Source organism: Rhinolophus sinicus, chromosome 16, assembly GCF_057876585.1.
Source record: "Rhinolophus sinicus isolate RSI-liver-muscle chromosome 16, RSI-T2T, whole genome shotgun sequence".
In the NCBI taxonomy this organism is placed as follows: Eukaryota; Metazoa; Chordata; class Mammalia; order Chiroptera; family Rhinolophidae; genus Rhinolophus; species Rhinolophus sinicus.
This window is the reverse complement of record NC_142516.1, coordinates 141,412,142-141,435,043: the sequence shown is the minus strand read 5'-3', so window position 1 is coordinate 141,435,043 and position 22,902 is coordinate 141,412,142.

Sequence of the window (22,902 nt, the reverse complement as noted above, 5' to 3'; positions counted from 1 at the left end):
ATAATTTAAAAGGTGACTTTTATGTTATGTGACTTTTGCCTCAATTTGAAAAAAAAAAAAAAAAATCCAGGTACAATGGAAGTGCACAATAGAGGTCTTGACAATTTATTTTAATGATTTCTCAGTTAAGCACTGATTTGAGGTTATTTCCTATCTCATCTAAATTTTATTTCTTTCCACTTAGCACAATTACTTATTTGGGGGATAGTAATGTAAATATAATATAAGTTAGTATTGATGTATGTAATTACCTTGTCTTCTTTTGCCTACTTGAAGTATAAGCGCAATCTAATATTCACAAATTAAGTTCAACTTTCAGGTTTTTCAAATATGTTTGTTAAACTTCAGTAACAACTTTCTGTGAGTTTAGTTGGTCATTATTTTTTTCACCAAAATCTCTAAATTGACATATTTTTTAAAAGAATAAATCTGTGGCAAGAAATTGACACCCTGAAAATTATATATATTTATATATTTTTTTCCTTTACTGTTGACCAGAACAAACTATTTAGGTAATGGATAAATCTAAATTATTTAGGTGACACTGACGAGAGACCCTGGAAAATCACTAGGGGTCTTTGAAACGTGTGGAAGAAAAAGAATACGAGAAGATTCACAGGTTTTCCAAGAAGATTACCAATAACGTAACCAGGATGTGGCAGGACAAGCAAAACAAGAAAGGCAGGCAGCCTGTGTTCTGGGTTCTAGAAGGATGTAGAGGTTAGAGGTTCCAAGAATGCTTTTGTTTGTTTCTTTGATTTTTAATTGTATTTAGAAACAAATGTTTGATTTTGTGATTGGAAAGTGTCCTGAAGGAGATTTTTTTTGGTGAAGACAGTGCCAGAAAAACTTGGTGGTTAGTTGAGTTGAATGCTCAATTCCCATTTGACCGTCACACCTGGTAGCAGTTGCCATGGAAAAAACAGAAGTAGAATAAAACCTAAAACATGAATGATTTTGACTTTTTGTTCCTCATGTAAAATTTGGTTGTATAACCTTCAAAAGAAATTTTTCTTATTTTTCAGAATCAGGACAACATCACTAAAAAGCCGTCATGATGTGTCTTATACCTGACAGTCGTACACTGGCTTGTTTCATTACCCGTGCTACGTCACTGATCAGTCGTGTGAACACTGCCATGGATATTGTTCTGCCACAAATACTGTTCTCTCTGTACTGACTTTCCTTAAAATAATACTCACCAATTAATCAAACGTGAAAAAAAAGTAGTTTGAGAATTTAGAAAGAAAAGGATCTATTTAATACAAGGCAAGATATCAATAAAATAAAACAAAGGAAAAAAACATTACCCTAATAACTTCCATTTCCACTGCTTAGGTAAATTTTAGAGTGCTGTCACATGTCTTTTCACAGTATATTAGATTAAACATACGAGAGTAAATGTAGCCAGTTATATGATTCTCTTTAACACACGATTATCTATGAAAAAATATGCACATACGCACCTTAAAATGAAGGACTTCTTCCCCAAAATCCAGACTTTCATCTTTGTTTGAAAATGAGACAAATAAAACAGAGATTTTTCTAAAACAATATCGTACTATGAATGAACACTCTTCTCTTTCTATAATAAATAGCACCTTCTATTTCTATTATGTAATATTCAACTAAAAATGGGATTAATGAAAAACCAGCTAATAGTGAAGCTTTGTCCTGTTTAGAGGACTAATACCAACCCAAATCCCTTGTACTTTAGAGGATGTGCAACTAGGTTTTGCACCTGGTCATCAGTTCCACAGTACCTCACTGGAAGGAAAAGATGCATCACTACTTAACATTGTCAGGTATGACTCATAAATATTAATTATTAGAAGCATTCTTCATTGTTTATGACCATAAATAAAATATGCATTACTAGCAAGCCTGATTGCATCTAAAACTACTTATGTAAAGAGAACCAAAAACACCCATTTTCTAGCTACAATTAAAGAAGTTGACAGAATAAATCTGAAGGGTCATTTAAATTAGGTGTATGTGGTTTGATTAGTGAATTAAGGTCAATCAATCCTTATGCACACATGTGGATGGTTAGGTTATGTCTTATAAGATATTCTTCCTATAAGACATATTTCTCCCTTCTCTGAAATGGCTATTTACTGGCAAGTGAACTCAGAGGACCAGATGGCCAAAGCCATACGAGATCATTAGACAGTTCCTGTTAAGATTTTGGACAACAATTAACAGAAGCGCAGCAGGAGTTCCCCACTGTTGACCCCTAAAGGGTGGCTAATCAGCAGCATATGTGTTTATTTATACCAGCAGGCTCTTTTAATTAACAGCTCTGAGGTGTGTAGTTTTTGGAATTTAGTACAGTATATTAGTAAACTGTTCTGGCAAGACCCAGTTATAAAGCATAATTCAAGTTGAAATTGAAGACAGAAGACAACAAATTGTCAAGAGTTCTAGTCATGGTACCGCTGGACCAAATATTTATATGATCCAGACAAAAAAAGTCCTTTGGTTAGTGCCAAGTGTTGCAAAGGGTTGGTCCTGTTTTCACTCTGCCACCCCAATCTGGGCAAGTTTACATCATCTGTGATCACAGTACTGCCCTAATATTTGGAATGTTCCTGCAAATATGGAATCCATAATATTCTCCTCCCTTTATCTGCGAGTGGACCGTTTATCAACGTTGATGTAGGTATCATTGCTGGTATAGGAGGGCCTGTGATGTACGCACAACATGCTCTTGGCAGTGGCGCCCTGAGGATCTGACAGCAATTTAACTTCTTTATCCAAAAGATGGACTTGGTTTAATTAATGGCCTTTACATGACTTGGAAAATCATGCATCTATAGGCATACCTTGGAAATATAGCAGGTTTGGTTCTAAACCACCACAATAAAGTGAGAATCGCAGTAAAGTGAGTCATTATCTTTTTTGCTGGGGGAAGGTCTTAACTTCAGTTTGTAAAAATACACATCTGTGCAGCTCAATAAAGCGTAGCACAATTAAATGAGGTATGCTGTTCAATATTGAAAGATTGTGTAATTTTCCCTTCTTGGTCTTCACCTAATACTTAGCATATGAATTGTTATGGTTGAAAACTGATCCATGAAGAAACAGAAACATCATCGTCAACATCAAATTTGCTACTGTGTGAGTCATTGACTTATGATTACATCATGAACAAAGTGGCCCCAAAGTTAAGCCCTCCACCAAACATCACCACATGAGTACTTATAAAGTATTGAACATACATTCAAGGTTTCCACAGGTAAAAATAATCAGTGATATTAATGGTACAATCATAGTAATATAAGCCAATGTTCTAACTATTCGTTTTTTGTTGGAACGTTTACTTAATTCCATCCTTATTTTGAAAGTACGTCTGAAAATTTTATTGGTTATCTGATCTTTATGCTGTGTATCTATCTTTGATCTTTGAACATGAATTTAATTTCCATGTTTTTCAAATTTATTAGATATCCAACATTTCATTTGATTTGGTAGTAACTGTGGGAAATAGTCAAAGAAGATATTACTGTCCTTATTTTATAGGTGGAAAAGAGAGAGTCCTACAAACCTCACAACATGTTAAGGGATTCCGATCCAGGATTCTGATTCTCTGGGGAATGTTGCCTGTAACAAAAAAAGGTGATGTGTCCTGACCACTTTCCAGTCCCCCAAGCCTCTTTAAGAAAATGCAGTGTACCTAACTTCTAGGATATGTACAAATTTTTCTTGAAGTATTATTTCCGTATTTTTAAACATACGAGGAAGTGATGCACGGAAGATGTGTTTGAAATGTGTTAAAAATATTGTTAAAATGCAAATGGCATTCTACAGGTATACTGATTTACTGTGATTATGTGAGATAAGTTTTGCAAGATTCAGCTGAAATATTAGATGAGTAACACTCCCACATTGTAACTCAAATGTGAATTTTCAGATTGAATAAGAACCTTATGTTGCTGGTTTTGCTTGAGATCAAGTAACAGTTAATGAGTTCAAGGACTAGAATAATAGGTGACTACATTACATTTACTACATGGGATCCCAGGATTTTTACCACAATAATAGCAAATTTCACTTGATATATTTGGGGGAAGATGAAGTTTTAATTAACCATTAATATAAAACATAGCAGTATTGCTCACTATGAATGCTAAAGGACATAATTTTTTGTGAGTTTATTTAAAAATCATACTGACTTTCTTTAAAAATAAATAATTTTAGTACTTCTCCTTTCTAGGGACCTCACCAAATCACTAAAAGCTGTAGTTACATGAATCATTTACAAAATGCTTCAGTTGAGAAAGCAGTTACATACCATAACAGTGTGTGATACAAGAAAAATACTTTGTTACTTGGGGTGTTAATATGACTGATGAGATCCAGATTTTAAATTGCATTTGAGCAAGTCACTGTCTTCACATAAAATGGAATGAATACTAAGACAATGTGAAGCTGTTCTGAACAAGTACACCATGTTAACATACCTCACATTCTGTGCAGACTGAACTGTACGTATTATTGTGTTTAAAAGGAATAGACGTGAAAATGATACCATAATATATGTATGGTATTTGTGTGGCATGTATGGTATGTATATATATGATGTCTCGCATGACAGAAGAAAGCTCTAAAATCTTACTAGGCTCATTAAAATCATACTTGTACCAAAGAATGATGATGAGACTTCATCTTGTGGTCTGTGATTACATTTTAAAATGCATTGCCTTGCATTTTTATAGATTCATTAATAATGTTTTACTTGGATAATGAAACAGTAAATTTTAGTTAAACAGTAAACTAATAAAAGTGAGAATACTATTTTATATATTATAGTGGACTAATTTATACCATAGACTCACTCGGAGGCTTTAAATACTGTTAGGAAGTTTAGCAATAATGTAATCAAAGTTATTTAACATCTCCAGGACTTCAGATTCTTCATTTTAATTTAATAACTTAACCAAAAACCTTCAACTAATTTTGGTAGAAGAAAATTGGAATACACGCCTTATGACTTGTTCAGTACCTTTTCAGCCACTATAGAGTATGTATGCCCTACATCCTGGGTTATCCGTTAATTGTTTGGGACCTAGGAATTAGGTAAATCAAATAGCATCATTTTACATTATATACTTCATGGGAAAGTAATCCCTATACTACTGATGGGATAGTAGATAATCTCATGTAGAAAATATATAACCAAAGATTCTCAATACGTAAAGACAATGTATATTTTGAAAAACAAAACATTTTCATAAAGTCTAAGTTTTAAGTGGAATTAACACTTTGCCAAATAGGTTCTGAACTTATTTTCCTTATAATTACTCAATTATATATTTGTAGTTAAATATATTTATTTGGAAATAAACATGTTCTTTTCATTTTTAGTCATGTTTATTTCTTACTATCGTGTGTTAGAACTTTTAAAGACACTGTAGTGACGAAGCCTACTGTCAAACAGGCTTCCTGGAATTCACTTCCTCCATGTCCAAAAGGAATTCGCTATACCAATGCTAGTGATCATGGTAAGAAGATGTAACTTCCTTAAATTGTACCATAGTTATTAATTTTAAAGGCCAGAGTTCGACTGAAGTGACTACAGCTGATGGAGTATAAGGCCGCAAAAAAGATAAATAGAGGCTAGGAAACCACATTAAAAGTGATACAGACAAGCCTCAATTAAACAGAATTGCTCTGGTTGCAATGCATGTATGGCCATGATGGACAAAAGATGTCTTTCACCTCAGCTAAGTTGTCTCCTGCTTCCAGCACCAGTGCCCTGCCATAATGTTGAGCCTGTTACTCCCTATATTTGTTTTTATTAACTCTGGTCTTCTGGCCACTACCATTATTTCGTCCAAATTGAAACTGTGTTTTTGGGCTGAGCCTCTGATTGTATCTGTCAGTCTCCATCAAATGTTGAGTACATTTTTAAGCACACATTTTCTGAGGTAGCTTGTAGAGCAATGGTTAGTTTGTAGCTGTTGTGTTTGTGTTGGTGGTTTTTTCATCCAACCATCTGTAGCCAGAGTTATATTAAACAAAGCACATTTAGGAAGAGGTAACATTTAGGAAGTAACATTTAGGAAGAGGGTTTGCTTGCGGTCTGTAGCATTTGAAAGGGAAATGATGAAAGTTTCAGGTAATGGTCTTAAATTCTAACACTAGACCCCACCAAGTGTTAGCTATCATCATCATCATCATCATCATCATCATCATCATCATCATCACCACCATAATTAAAATTTGATGATGATGATTACTAAAGGCCGTTTTCAATTCAAACCCTGGAGAAATTTAAGGCTTAATAACATACTGCTAATAAAAACACCCTTTAAGCAAACTTTATCCACTGGATTGAAATACTGGATGGTAATTCCTCCTGATTCATGCTTAACTTTGGGGCTGGTTTACACTCTCCAATTTGTTTCCTTACTAATGAACGTGCTTGCATACGGGATGTACGCAGATCTAAGAATGAAGTTATTGGGGGTCACACCTGCTTCCATTGTTAGATTCAGCTTCTCTAGTCTTAAATTACAACTCACACATTTTTCCTATGTGAAGCTATCAGAATTGCATAGGGTATATTGTATAGGACAGTTTGACTATGACATTTTTTATTTTTGTCTTAGTCTCAGGATGAATGGCATTATCATCAGCCTTTCTGTTGATTTTTGAGTACCTAGTTCAGTGATTGCTAACACGGCTATTAATCACAGAGCACTCAGGCCAATATGATACAGCTATTTTCCTGCTGGCTGCTCATTTTAGTATGTCTTATGCTTAAAAGTCTTGCAGAAATGAAGAAAAGTACAGCTAAAGTATATTGTTTTCTGTGAGAATTTTGGAGAAAGATGTACTGTAACTATATGGAAAGCATAAAGTAGAAAATTGAAGAAATTATTTAGAGAATAAAAGCAAAGCAACACTATATCCAAATGACTGAAATAACACTCATGAGTACATTTAAAACTATTCAAAACATCCATTTTTATTTTATTAACATCGTATTAAATATTTTATGGTTTTCTTCATTGTATGATGTCTGAACATTGCCCAAACTAAATCTGGTAGAGATCTCAGCAAACCTATATTCATTTTATGAGGGATTTTACTCAGAAAGAATTGAAAACAATATGTAATCATTGAAAATGTACACTAAATTATCCTAATTTGTAAACATTCATGTTACATATATTAAATCTTAGTAAGGTCCAGCTAGGTTTCAAAATCAGGAAATATGTACAGATTAATATAAATAGAATCACTAAAGAATAAATAAATAAATCAGTTATGGGTTAAATTGTACCCCACTCCCCAAAACATGTTGAAGTCCTAACCTTCACTACCTCAGAATGTGACCTCATTTAGAAATAGGGTCTTCCAGACATAATTAATTACATTAAGATGAGATCATACTGGAGTGGAGTGGGTCCCAAATCCAATATGACTGTGTCCTTATAAGAAGCCAGCCATGTGAAGATTGAGGATTGGAATGATGCATCTCTAAGCCAAAGAATGTCAAAGATTGCCCACAAACCACTAGAAGCTAGGAAGAGACAAGAAAGGATCCTCCCCTAGAGGTATCACAGAAAACATGACCCTGGTGACACATTGATTTTAGACTTCTAGCTCCTGGAATTGTTAGAGAATACATTTCTGTTGTGCTAAGCCCTCCATTTTGGATCTGCCAGTCTCCATCTTTCTTATAGCAGCCCTGGGAAACTAATACAAGATCCTTCATAAATGATTAGCAAATACCTACCAAATTGAATATATCTAAATATTTGTCTCGGGTTCAGCAACATTTTACTGATGATTTAACACTTCTTGTTAATGCCCTGTTATGTAAAATAAAGTCATATTGATAACTCAATATAACAGGCCCATGGGTTCATGTTGAGAGGTCAAATTATAGGCCCTTCTCTAATAGGTCTTTTGAAAAGAAAAATTTTTTGATCCTTGTTAAGGCCCTCTCAGCAAGGCTCATTATTTAGAACAGAAGCCAGTCTTCAAAATAAGCACATCATTACTGGTAGTGAAAAGAGCAAAAATGAAAACAAAAAGTGCAGTGATGTGAGTTGGAAAGACAGGATAACTTACTAAAGAAGATGACTTCTTTGCTAGGTTTAAAGAATGACTATAATTTCATCTTTTCTTATGACCGAGTAATATTCTATTGCATATATGTACCACATCTTCTTTATCCAATCATCTATCAAAGGATAGTTTAGTTGTTACCATGTCTTGGCCTCTGTGAATAATGCTGCAATGAACATAGAACATGGATGGATATTGATTTTATCATGCTAAACAAAATAAGTCAGACAGAAGAAGTCGAGAACGGTATGACTTCATTCACATGTGGGATATGAAACTGAAAGAACAAATGAGCAAGACAAACAAACAAGCAAGCAAAAACTCATAGACACAGACAATAGTTCAGTGGTTACCAGAGGGTTAGGGGGAAGGGAGGATGGTAGGAGAAAGAAAAGGGGGTCAGATATATGGTGATGGAAGGAGAACTGACTCTGGGTGGTGAGCACACAATGTGACATAAAGATGATGTATTATAGAAATGTACACTTGAAATCTATGTAATTTTACTAACCAATGTCACCCCAATGAATGTAATAAAAGTTAAGAAAAAAAGACTAAAAAAAAGAGGAATGATTACCATTAATCAATGAACAAGGATATTCCAGAAGGAGGGAAAAACATGAAAAAGAAAAATATGGAGTCTTCAATATTCATCCAGTTGACTATATACTTCAGTCACACTGCACTACTCAAGGTTTCAGTCTAGGTTCCATTCATTTTCTGCTTTCACTTTTTGTAATATCAAACAAGCTGTAAGTAAATACAAAATAGCTACATATTGATTAAATCAATGTTTCTCAAATGCAAGCTTCTGCAAAAAAATGAAAAGGAATTGCAAACATTAGTGCACTTGGCTAGTTGGTAGCAGTAGAACAGATTCTTCTTGAAGCTTAGTAAACGCAGGACACACACCTCCTCTTAACCTCCCTTCCCTGTGTCCCCACACCCACCTTCTCAGCAGCCCCCCACATAGAGACATTGCTAAGCAATCCCAATTGACTTTCCTGCCGACAAGGGTGTAGCCAGGAGTCCTATCTCAGCAGAAGGGGCCTCTCCCAGATAATCAGGCATGGGGTGGGGTGTGTATGTGTGTGTGGCAGTAAAACGGAATGTGGACGTCTATAACTAGATTCTTCAGAAGAGTTGAAAGGGATGAAGTAAGCATTTCATGGATGAGAATAAGAGCATTGTTTCATATGAAGCTGAGAGAAAATAAATTCTTACTTCCTCAAAAATATAAGCTCTTCAGAATGTTTGATTCATTTACAAAAGCTTTTGATAGCCTTTGTGTAATTCTATTGCCGCTAAACCATCATTAGCAGATGACACCAGCTTGCTTTCACAAGTGCATTTAATATAGCATACTTTATGGATTTTAGTTTCAAAATAAGTACTATTTATCCTGTCTGGCACCTCTTCCTCCTTCATCTTCTCTGATCTCAAAATGTCAACCGTGAGTGGAGTAGCCTCCAGCAATGAGACCTCTGGACAGCTGTTCTTCCTTCCCACTCAGCAAAGATACTGGTGTATGTCACTCTCGTGAGCTCCCTGGCAGAACAGATGTAGCGCTTGATGGATACCACAGACTGACCTTTTCTAATCTTTTCATAAAAACCTGGTGAATTTATTATAATATCTGCAAGGAATAAAGTCAATTGAACAAAACAATGGTTCTGAGTTAGAAGGTGACATTAATCCCTTCAGCTGTTTGAGTACAACCACAGACAGGCACACATTTTTATCTAACCTTAAGCATACAGACAGGAAACATTTCAACATATGAGGACAATTAAATTAGAACTAATATGGTGAAGAGCCACCTTTCTTCAGATACTGTTTTCTTCATGGAGTACTGGCTACCTAATTTGCTGGGCCCATCCCAAAATAAAAAGGTGAGGCCTCTTGCTAAAAAGATTATTGGGACTATCGAGATGGCACCAGCAGAACATTAAACCAGGTGTGGGCCCCTATGGGGATGGGCCTGTGTGAATGTGTAGGTCCTATACCCGTGAAGCCAGAACTGTTTTCATGGTCTGTGCTTACTTCATCACTATTGGATTTAGGATTCTCATTTACCCATGAACTCTTCACTTTTCTATCTTATGATGGATGGACTCTTTTTCCCTTTATTCATAGTTTTACTTGAAAAATGAGAAAATAAATTTTAAATACGGTTTTTAATTTATACGCTATTGACGAATTATCAGATTCTTCCTAGGCAGAAAGCGTATCTAAAATACATTCATAATTCCATGAGTTAAAGGAAAAAGAGGACATAAATGACTTGAAAATTAATGATCATAATTTTAAATATGTTTAATATATCTTAATAATATATTTAATAGTAATTCAGAAATGACCTTAAATGAAATGCTTTTCAAGTTATTTTTCATTGACTTACAATTCTGATATCAACATTGCTGAATAGAGAAATAATCTATTTCAGTTTGGGCTATTAAATAATGCTACTATGATCATTCACAGGTAAGTCTTAATGTGGACATATATTTTTATTTCTCTTGGGTAAATACCTAGCATTAGAATTGTTGGATCATCTGATAATTTTATGTTTATCTTCAAAAGAAATTGCTAAAGAAATTTTCCGATGTGGCTGCACCATTTTATATTCCCCAAAGAAATACATGAGGGTGTTTGTTTCTCCACATCCCTGCCAACATTTGTGTTTGGCCATCTTTCTTAATACAGCCATTCTTGCAGATTTGAAATTGTATCTCATTGTAATATTAATTTGCATTTTCCTAATGATTAAAGATGTTGAACATCTTTTCATGGGCTTACAAGCCAAGTATATGCCCTCTTCTATGTTATCTTTTGACCATTTTTTGATTATTTTTTTTCTCTTTGAGTTGTAAGTATTCTTTGTAAATTTCGGTGATAAATCCTTTACCAGAAACATATTTTGCAAATATTCTTTCCAGATCTGTTGCTTTTCCTCTCATTTTTCTTAATGGTGATTTTGTTTAATGATTTTAATTTTTTAGGATCACAGCAAAATTGAGAGGAAGGTATCCTATATATCCCCTGCACCCACACATGCACAGTCTCCCCATTATTAACACTGACACACCATCATCATCCAATGTCCATAGCTTACAACAGGGTTCACTCTTGGTGTTGTACATTCTATTGGTTTTGACAAATATATAATGACATATATTCACTATCACATCATCATACAGAGTCTTTTCACTGTCCTAAATATCCTCTGGGCTCCACCTGTTTGCCTCTCCCTTCCTCCTAACCATTCTGACAACCACTGATCTTTTTACTCCCCACATAGTTTTGCCTTTTCTAGAATGGCTTCTTTCACTTAGTAATATAGCTGGTATCATACAGTACGTGGCCTTTTCAGACTGGCTTCTTTCATTTACTAATACACATTTAAGATTCCTCCACGTCTTTTCATGGCTTGATAATTCATTTCTTTTCAGTGCTGAATAATATTCCATTGTCTAGATGGACCATAGTTTATCCATTCACCCTTTGAAGGACATCTTGGTTGCTTCCAAATTTTGTCAATTATGAATAAAGTTGCTATAAACATTTGTGTGCAGGTTTTTGTGAGCACATAAACTTTAAAATATTCTGGGTAAATACCAAGGAGCGTGAATGCTGGAACATATGGTAAGAATATGTTTAATTTTATAAGAATCCACCAAATGTCTTCCAATGTGCTTATACCAACTTGCATTCCTACATACAATCAGTGAGAATTTCTGTTGCTCCACATCCTCTCCAGCGTTTTGTATTGTCAGTGTTCTGGGTTTTGACCATTAACAGTATGTATTAATGGTGATTTTTAAAATGAAAATTTTGAATATTGGTGAGGTCCAAGTTATCGTTATTTGTTCTTTTATGGACTTTTTTTTTAGGGTCATAACTAAGAAATATTTACATAACCCAAGATGTCAACAATTTTCTCATATGTTTTCTTCAGGAGGTTTCATTGTTTTAGTTATTTTATTTAGGTCTATGATTCATTTTGAGGTAATTTTGTGGGTGATATGAGGTATAGGTCTAAGTTTATCATTTTGCATGTGGATATCCAATTGTCCCATTCGTTGAACAGACTGCCTTTTCCCCAGTGAATATTCTTGGCACATTTGTCAAAAATAAATTGACTAGAAGTATAATTATTTCTTTCTGGGTTCCCAATTCTGTTCCATTTGTCCATATGTCTGTCTTTACTATCTTGATAATTGGAGCTTTTTATTAAGTTCTCAAATTGGTAAGTGAAAGTTCTCCAACTTTATCTCTTTTCAAATTGTTTTGACTGTTCTAGTTTTACAGGTACAGGTAAATATTTGAATTAGCTTGTTAATCTTCAACAAAAAAAAAAGTACTGTAATTTTGATAGTGATTAAATTGAAAGTACAGATCAATTTGGGGAGAATTGCCTTCTTAATAATGTTGAGTCTTTTAATTCATGCACATGGAATGTATCTCCATTTGTTTATATTTTCTTTAATTTCTCCCAAAAAAAGTTTTGTAATTTTCAGTTTTTAGGTCTTCACTTATTTTTATTAAACATATTCATAATCATTCTTTATTTAATGCTATTGTGAATGGAACTTTATTCTTAATTTCATTTTTGGATTTCTCATTGTTTATAAGCATACATTACTTTTGTAATAAAACTGAGATAAGGCGGAACAAAATGTTCTGGCTGCTACACATATGGAGATGGGGAAGGAAAAACTCAGAGAAAAAAGATCACAAATTAATATCCAAATGAATTCATGCAGCATAAATGCTGATTGAGCCTATCTATATTATGGTTAAAGCAATCAGATTATTAAACACATTGATGTAACCCCCAATACACACAAAAAATTGTCAGGTAGAATTGTTTGGGTTTTTTTTGCATTTTGTCAAGGCAGCCCTATGTGACAACACTAATTTAAAATCACAAATTGTAATGCTTTGCCAGGTGCTAATTGTATGCTCTTGAGGAAGTAAATACTTTGGGGGCTTCAGTTTCCCTAATTGTAAAAAGAGAAGGTTGTTTCAGTCTCTAAGGTTCCACCACTCCAGTAACATACAGATACATGAAATGTGGGTGCTTATACTAATTTCGTACAAACCAAAGCTGACAACGTTATGTCCATTTTGAAAAAAACATATATTCATTTCTGTCATTTAATCCAAGTTGAATTATGTAACCATAATAGATGAAGATAATCTTATCATGGTACTTTGTGATCCTTATATATTCATAAAAGTTTAGACAATGTAGCTCCAAAAGTTAACGCAAAAACTAAACTGATGCAAAAAATTTAAATATCATAGATAATTTCTATTGAAGAATAAAAGAAGACCTATGCAGTACTTTAGAACATTGGTCCTTCGTTTTGAATTTGGAGAGAGGATTTAGTGAGTTTATACCACAATTTCTCCATCTTTTTCAATAGAAGGATAATTGCTAGTTATTTTTCATAGGCAGTTTCATATGTTTAGTGACTTAAAATTATTTTAGAACTCAAATGACTACAACCCATCAAGGACAAAATGTCCTAACACCACTTAAAGTAAAAATGAGGGTTTAGTTTATTCAGAAGGCTTAAATTGTTAAATGAAGGGGTTTAAAGTAAATGTTCTTCAATGGCATAAATCTTGACTTTCAGTCCTCAGAGACTGAACAGTGGACATTTATGCCATCATTCTGCATAATAAACAGAAAGCAGAATTTAGTTAATAATAATAATTATTAATAAAACTTGCTGACTGGTAATAAAACATGGTATTCCTTGTAAAATGCCTATCAGGACCAGCCATTTTTGCTGAAACAACCTAATTTTGCCATTTTGGTGTGGCTTCCATTCTATAGCTCATGAGTTAAGAGCTGTTACTAAGCGTGCCCTGAAAACCCTCATGCTGGCCTTTTTACATTAACTGACTTTAACTCTTGATATGCCTGGCAATAGTTCAGAGGACAAAATTGGTTTTGTGATGGTACTTAAGAACAGCTATGTGATTATTTTCAAAGAAACCTCTAGTATGGAAACTGAAGTCCATATGGTATGAAAACAGCTTAGTGACCAACAGTATAATCAATGCAAGTGGAGAAGAGAACATAAGCATATTCTAAGTTAAGTCAGCATCAAGGACAGAGTGGCTATTCAATAATATTTTCCACGTGCAAGTGGTTCAATCAGCGATCTGTTGCAAACTGAGGAGGATACACCTGGCAAGCAAAATGAGAGGTGGCAAGGTAAAGCTTAGAAACTTGCATGTAGAAGGCCTAGGACTGCTGGCTACCACCCCTACCTCCCACTCCTGCCTAGTGTAACAAAGCAAGACTTTTTGAAAGTATGACCTAAGATAACTTCCTTATTTCAAGTTTTTATGAAATTGAGATAATAATTTCCAAGTGCCTCTGGCTCTATATCCTGAGGTTTTGTGAAAGAGAGCGTCGGGTCCCCAGGGCTGGCTTCATGGGTGTGTGACCCAGGAAGTAGCACAGGAGCCTGCACTCAGAAGAGCCCCAGGCTTAGTATCATGTCCTTCTGTTGTCATCTTAAAAGTTTTAATAACTTTTGAACAAGGGGACCTGCATTTTTATTTTGCACTGTGTTTTACAAATGTAGCCAATCCTGGGTGTACTACTTTTATTGAAAGTTTTAGGTCAAATTCCAGGAATAATGACAGGATTTGGAGAAATAACATCAACTTATGAATAAGATAAGCTCGGAGTGAGCCTAACGCAACCGAGGATTTTAATGAAGCGTGGCTTAAGAAAGGTGGGCAGCATTATTCCAGATTATGTAAGACACTGAGAGCTGCTAACTTATTGGAGGAAAAAGAATGATAAAATAAAAATGAAAAAGATGGCTACAAAAGGTATTTTCAAACCAGTTTCTTTATACAGAGTAAAGAAAAGTCCTAAATGTTAGCATGTAGAATCCAGCAACACCTTAAAAGAACAATAAAATGACTAAATTGGAGTGAATCCAAGAATGGAAGGGTTTTTTTAAATTTAAAAAATGTATTAATATAATTCATCATATTCATATATCTAAAGTGAAAAATAAAAAATCTCCATTAATACTGGAATTTCACTTTACGATTCAAAATCTATTCTTGGTAAAAATATGTAATGATAAAATAGAAGTAGACTGATGCATTTTTGTTATATTAATAACAAAAGCAACAATATCAAATTCAATTAGAAACACTAAACACATCAAGAAAAGGCTAAATGTGTACTATTTAACATTGGCACAGTTTAACATTCATTTGATCAGTATCTTTCAATCTGATGCTCTGTATTTATGTGAAACATTAAAATTTCTCCTTTTTATAAAAATTATGCTGTTTCTATTTCCTTTCATTCTGGGATCATTTTAGAAAATTACATTTTTCCAATAAAATATTTGTGTCACCCACATTAAAACATATATTAGTTACAGATTAAGAAAGTGATTCTATTACAGTTCTTTTAAATTATTCTTTTTTGCCATCCTTTTAACCTTTACTCTTTTACAAATTTTGAGCTTTTCAATTTTTTTTTCTCAGATATAAATTTGTTGTATGTGTTAGTTTTTCAAAAACCCAGCTTTCAAATTAATACAGTACTCTGCTCAATCAAAATAAATTTTGTCTTTATGCTTTCTTATATTCTGATCTCCTTTGCTTTATTTTATTTCTCATTCTCAAATCAACATAGCAAATCAATATAGATCTTTTAACTCTGTCTTTGCTGTGGAAAATACTCTTTTCTTTCTACTACTTTGCAAGGACCCACTGAAGCAGCCTTATCTCGTCTGTCAAAATTTTCACTACAGAACATCTCACTGCTCTACTTCGGTGATGATGTAATGCTAATGGAACATGATGAGCAGGGAATAGCCAAAACTAAGATGCCAACGTAGCAAACACGATGTGTTTGAGTGTCCCAGAGTGAGTGGGACAAAGCCTGTGAAAATTCAGAAGCCCACCAACTCATGGAATGTCCAGGGATCTGGAGATTGCTTATCTGTGCTACCGAAGGAGAAGATACATGGCTGCACATTGCACCTCCTATTACTAAAATATGGCACATTACATATGTGGTCTTTTTTATCTTTGTAGTCAACATTAGCACATTTAGGGTGCTGCTCTGATCCATTGGCTATGTGTCCCATTATGTTGCTATTTTAAATGAGAAGTAAAACAAGAGAAACTGTACATTAGGCCCAGGCTGGTAAAGCGTTTCTAATATTTGGGACTTAAAACCCAGAATATCCAATGATAACTGAAGTGTTTATCGCAAATGAGCATGTCTTTGGCAAGCTCCAACAGGATCATGCCAGCACAGACCCGTAAATGTTTGGAGAAAAGTTATCTCCTTTCACGTATGCACCTTATGCTCCCTAATGGGAACTGTTTCCGGCTTACTCCTGAGATCTAGTAGAAGCTGAATGCATGTCTTGTCTAGTAGACACTGAATGCAAATCATTGCCCATCCAGATCTAATGATATCCAATCCCAGTACTATAAGGCTGGGTATGCTCAATAGCAAACCATAACCATATAGAAATGGTATTTAAGAATTCAAGCGTGAGCAGGTTGGGAAGGTCCAAATATAAGTTTGCATGAACTGGTGGCTTGAATGCAGATCAGTGCCCTCATGGGGAATTCCATAAGAACTATTGACTGAGGAATAAAAATGCAGGCCTTTGCAGAATCGTGAGAACCCAATGGGAAGTGGATTGCTTTATGGTTACAGCATTTTTAGGAATGTACCTGAAAGGGAGTGGTGAAGACAAACCTTCCTGGTAGACAGATTTTCTAGCTGCATATTCAATTGTTCATTTTGTATGGGTTGAGAGATGCAAGGATTGTGACATCATTATGAAATATCCAATGTGAAGTACTTTAGAAGAGGAGAAGAAAAAGGTGAAAAATCATAGAAATTGTGAATAAAATGCATTTTATGGTAAAAGAATAGCAATTTAATATCTGTGAATCACACAGACGTAAGTGTTTGTCCCACTTATATGCTAATCTGTGAAGAAATGTTATCTCTAAATTCTGTAAATGAACAGAATCTAATTTTTAAAGTTTCTCTTTGGCAAAGACTGTACATCTAAATTTTTAATTTTATTTCAAACATTTAAAGAACAGATAGCTATAGATGCGTGGTGAAAATATTAAGGCATTCCGTCTAGACTTAGACTTCTACGGTCTTAATTTAGGGGCCAATGTAAGGCAAATTGCTCAAAATACGAATTTTTTAAAATTACAATTTATTGGGTTGACAATGGATAGTAAAATTACATAGGTTTCAAGTGTACAATTCTGTAATACATCATCTATATATCACATTGTGTGTTCACCACCCAGAGTCATTTCTCCTTCCATCACCATGTATTTGACCCCATTTACCCTCTTCTACCACACCTCCTTAACCTATATTTAAAAATAAATAAATAAATTTTTATCTAAATGAAATCCTGACAAAAACAAGAAACCTTAAATTATTGCAAAGGGGACAATAGTTGATTATAAAGTCTTTGGGAGAACTATTTTGGAAGTAGAGGCAATATTTGACATGCAGAACCCACCCCCGATTCAGCTGTTCTGTACTATTCATAAAATCCATTGCACTGAGGAGGACATGAACCCTGCAGGACTTTTTATCAGTGCACTGCCAAGCCTGACTTTTTTCATGTTAAAAAAAAAAAAAAAAAGTTAAGGAGATGGAAGTATTAGACAAAAAAATGTTTTAGTTGACTATTTCCCTTTAAATTACCTTTCGCATTTTGGAAAATAAATGGATCTCAATGGTAACAAGTGCCCAAGATCACACACCTATGATGTGGCAGAGTTGAGATTCAAACTCAGATTTGTAATAATGCAAAGCTTATAACCCTATTTTTTAAACAATTTCTTTAAAATGTCATACTTATAAAGATCTATGCAGTTATAAAATGTTATAAATATATATGGCATAAATATATGACACGTACATAACATACATATGTACACAGTTAAAAATAATACTAAATAATACATTTGTGCCTATCACTAAGTTTAAGAAATCAAAAATTAGCTTTACTTTTGATGCCTCCTGAATTCTTCTCTGAAATTGCATCACTCCTCCTTCACTCAGATGTAACCAAGTCTGTTTTCTTTTAGTCATTTATTTGTTTTCTTTTATATTTTACTTAATGTTTAATCCCTAAAATGTACCTGTTTTTAAGTGATGAAAGTGCTGTGTCTATTTTCATTGTTATACTGTATCCCATTGTCTGAAGGCATACAAGCTTACTTTAACAATATTGTGGATTAGATTCCAAACTATTGCAATAAATCAAATATCGCAATAAAGCGAGTCACAATTTTTTTGGTTTCCCAGTGCGCATAAAAGTTATGGTTACACTATAGTCTATTAAGCGTGCAATACCTTTACATCTAAAAAAAGAATGTACATACCTTATTTAAAATATTTTATTGCCAAAAAATGCTAACCATCATTTCAGCCTGTTGGAAAAATGGTTGAAAGACTTAATAATTTACTAATTTGGTAGATGTGACAACATGCATCTCTTTTTCATATTTTATATTATTGAAATTGATTATCAAATTTTTTTTATGCGATTTTACTTTTAAGGATTGCCAAATTGTTACTTACAGCTTTTCACATTTTTCTACTAGGCTGTTTATTTTTTCCCTAATGAGTGTAATCATTCTTTATATCATAGATATTAAATTTTGTACATTTCCATGAGCAGCAGATTTATTTTCTCAGGTGTGGCTAGTGTTTTGTTTGTTTCCTTAAGTTTTAATCTGAACTCATTGTAGATTTACATTCACTTGGAAGAAATAATACTGAAAGATCCCATGTATCCTCTACTAAATTTTACCCAATTGTAACGTCTTGCAAAACCTACTACAATATCACAACCAAAGTGTTGTCATCGATGCAGTCAAGATACATAACATTTCCATCAACGCATGGTTTCTTCCTGGTGCTCTTTTATAATCACACCCAATTTGCACATGCCCCCACCCTCATTAAGCCATGACAACCACTAATCTTTTTTTTAATTTCTATATTTCTGTCATTTGAAGAATGTTATATATGGAATGATGCAGTATGGATTTTCTGGAATGTAGTCCATCGTGATGACAGAAGAAATCCTTTTGAAGTCTTTCTCTTCAAAGCATAAATTGTAATTGTGGATACTAAATCTTCTGCCTTTTTGCCTCCCGCCAAGATCAAAAAATTTTGTGAAGTCTGGGATTTGATTCCAAATTGTTCAGAGTAAAAGTGGTAGAGTGGGGAATGAAAGCAGAGTGGCCATGAACTCATAATTGTTGATGATGAATGGATTCAGAACAGGCCTCCCCAAGATGTGTTACTTTAGTGTATTATTTTGAGCTGAAGGCAATAGAGACCCTTCAGGATCAAGAGAAACTTCTATCTCTCCCTTAAAGAGTTTAAATTTGGAGCCTTGAGCATAGTAAGAGTTATCACCAGAAATAACATTTTATGGCCTATCTTTAGGGAAGGACAAACTTATAATTACTGAACATCTACTCTTCTTATTGTCCTGAGAACAATCCTCTTTCTGTTTGAAGACTCAGGGCATCTCAGCTCAGTCCTTAGCTCAGGATGCCATACGAGTATATATCTCATTTTACTTTTCTCTCTTCGAGCCTGTCATGTATGTGGGGTTCCTATATGGACATACGTAATTAAATGTGGTTATTTTCTCATGTTAATTTGTTTCATATTACTTTAATTATTAGACCAGAGAAAAGAACCTAGAAATGTAGAGGAAAATTTCTTCCTCTTTCAACAATGAGTTCCTCACTGTATTCTTTCTTCCTTGTGAAATAAATTTGAATTTTTTCATAACCATTGGTTACAAATAAAATAATACTTCTCAAATCCTACAAGTTCAAGATTTGGAATATGTGAAATTGAATTCCTTTTAAATTTAGTACAGCATGCATCACCTTCAGGCTATTCATCGACTAACATAGTACATGGCAGACTACTTAATAAATGTTTATTGATAAAGAACATTATGAACAGCTGAAAACACTAAATAAAATGAACTTTTATATACAAATTAGAAAAGTCATTGAGTATAAAATATATAAGAAAATGAAATGATATGTAATTGTCTAAGATGAATCCCTGAAAAATAGAACTAGACTTTGTGTCTTTATTTTTTTAATCTTTTGGTTTTATACTGAAAGAATATACAATAATGATGCTGTTACCATTTAGGTGCAGGTTTTTAATAGAAATGCCATTTTTGCAACTTAGATAAAAGACTAAAAATCTTTTTTCCCCCTTGAGCAACAAGTACCCTTGAAATAAGTAGAAGAGGAGGAGAAGTAGCAGATTTCCAAATGATATTCTGAATGTTGTACAGAAGATGTTCTGTTCTAACTAGGTACTTAAGGAGTCTTTCCAGTCACAAGTTGAGACGCTAAGGGACAGAGTGAAGTGTATTGCAATAAAGCCCAGCGAGTGGTTCTATATCGCATTATTTCCTGGGTATATTTTGACTAGTAACAATATTCTATAGAAACTATCACACTTCATTTCTTATAATTTTATTTTATTTCATTTCTTGTTATTTACTCTTAAGTAGTCCCTTAGGCCTGTCCCCAAGACATATCACATGGAACCGAGGACAGTACAGAAAGACAAACCCCAAATCTCCTGCTACTTGCCCATATCGCAGGTCCTCATGTTCCTTGGATACGTTATTCCCCAGGCTGGTATGTGGTGGCCTTGGAGGAATGTGCTATCCAGAATCCTAAAAGGAGCATCTCAATGTTGCCCTCAATTGTTGAAGATATCCCTGCCCTCTCTGAATAGCAGGATACTGGACTGCCTCCATCTCCTCCCTCTCTGATTGCTTTCTAAGGCTCCTCAGCTTTTCTTTCATTTCATCTGTGTCATGGTCCTAATTCTGTACTGTCATAGGCAGAAGAACGTATCCTTTCTACACTGTGGGAAAATTTTAAGGGCATGTAGCATGAGACTTGATTGTTGATACATAAAGCTCATGAAAAGGGAAAGAAGAATGGCAGTCTTTAGCTACACAACAAACGCATTTGCACAGTGAATTGTTTTGCTACAAAATTCTATTTTTCACAGCAGAAACTTTTTATTTCTATTCCTTCTATAACACGACTAATTTTCTCTGAAGGCAAACTTCCTGGGGCAACTAGGCCTCAGTCATGCGTTAATAAAGACATTTCACAAAGACACATTCATACTTCTCAATTTTTGTCTGCTAAACACTTGTATTGAAAATTTGCTGTGGGTCAGTATTAAGTTAGTGAAATTCATCCTCAAGGTGAAGGGACAATAGCAGTGGGATATAAAATTAATAAGTCCAGAGTGGGATAAACACTAAAACCCAGGAGAAACATCTGTACAACTTGGATGCTGAGATGCCTACAGACCAAAAATGGAAGGAAGACTTCTCTAAAACAGGGTTTATCGAAACCAGTCTTTATTACTTCAGAATGATGAGGTGAACATTTTTTAAAAATTAGAACATAAGCACTCACCTTCCAATTGGGAATTTCAAACTCATGAATTTGGATAGGCACAAGATTCTGCATTTTAAAAAAGGAAAGTTCTCCAGATGATTGTAATGAATTGCTTAGTTAAAAGAGAAAGTTCACAGTTTACAAGAGCACCTATGCGAACACACACACACACACACACACACACACACACACACACACATTTTTCCATTGCACTCCTACTTTCAAAATTACCATTTGTGTGAGAGAAGTTGAACTTTTTCAGGCATTAAGAAAAAATGTCTTCATGAATCCTTATAAAAGAAATAGTTTCACAACATGATGACTGTCTGGACAGGATGCATGTTTAAAGTTAAGAGAGTGGATCCCATGAGTTCTCATCTCAAGGGAAAAGAACATTTTTTTGTATCTATATAAGACCATGGATGTTAACTAGGTTTATTGTGGTTATTGTTTCACAATGTATGTAAATTAAATCCTTGTGTTCTACACTTTAAACTTCCACAGTGCTGTGTGTCATTTGTATCTCAATAACACCTGGGGAGGGGAAGAAACCTTTTGTGAAGAAACCATTTGGGCAACCTTTTTATTCTAGAGATTCTATATATGACACATGTGGTGTGTCAATGAACAGAAAAGATTAGATAGTTCTCAGTCACTCTATTTTATGAGCAAATTTTTCACTACTACAACTTTTAAAACATCTGTCCCCTTCCTTTTTCTAAGTCTAGTTCTAATTTGTCCAATAATAGCTATTGAGCACTAGAACGTGGCCAAGCAAACTGAGAAGTACTGAAAGTATAAAATGCACATGGGATATCAAAGGTTTAATTTGAAAAGGTAATGAAGAATTTTTCAACAATGTTTACATTAACTACTTGTTAACATAATAATGTTTGGGAAGTTGGAGTTAAATAAAACATATCACGAAAATTAATTTCAGCTGTTTCCTTTTAATTTTTAAGGTGGTAATCAGTAAATTTTAAATTGCACATATGGCTCTCATTTACACTTGCCTTATATTTCTATTGGACAGCCCTGCTTTAGTATCTTACTCTTTCATATCATGGGTACTTTTCCTGGGAAATGTTAGCTACATCCTTATGTAAACATCTTTATGACACCTAAATATAGCAATTAAGCACTATGCTGCAAGAAAAATCTTATTCGGGTGTTTTGAAAAGGAAGAAATATGTATTAACATTTTTCCTGGATTTAGAAAGCATGAATTTTCTTTTAAATTATTTTAATGTCTTTATACATATATTGGCATATATAATTGTATGTGATTGCATG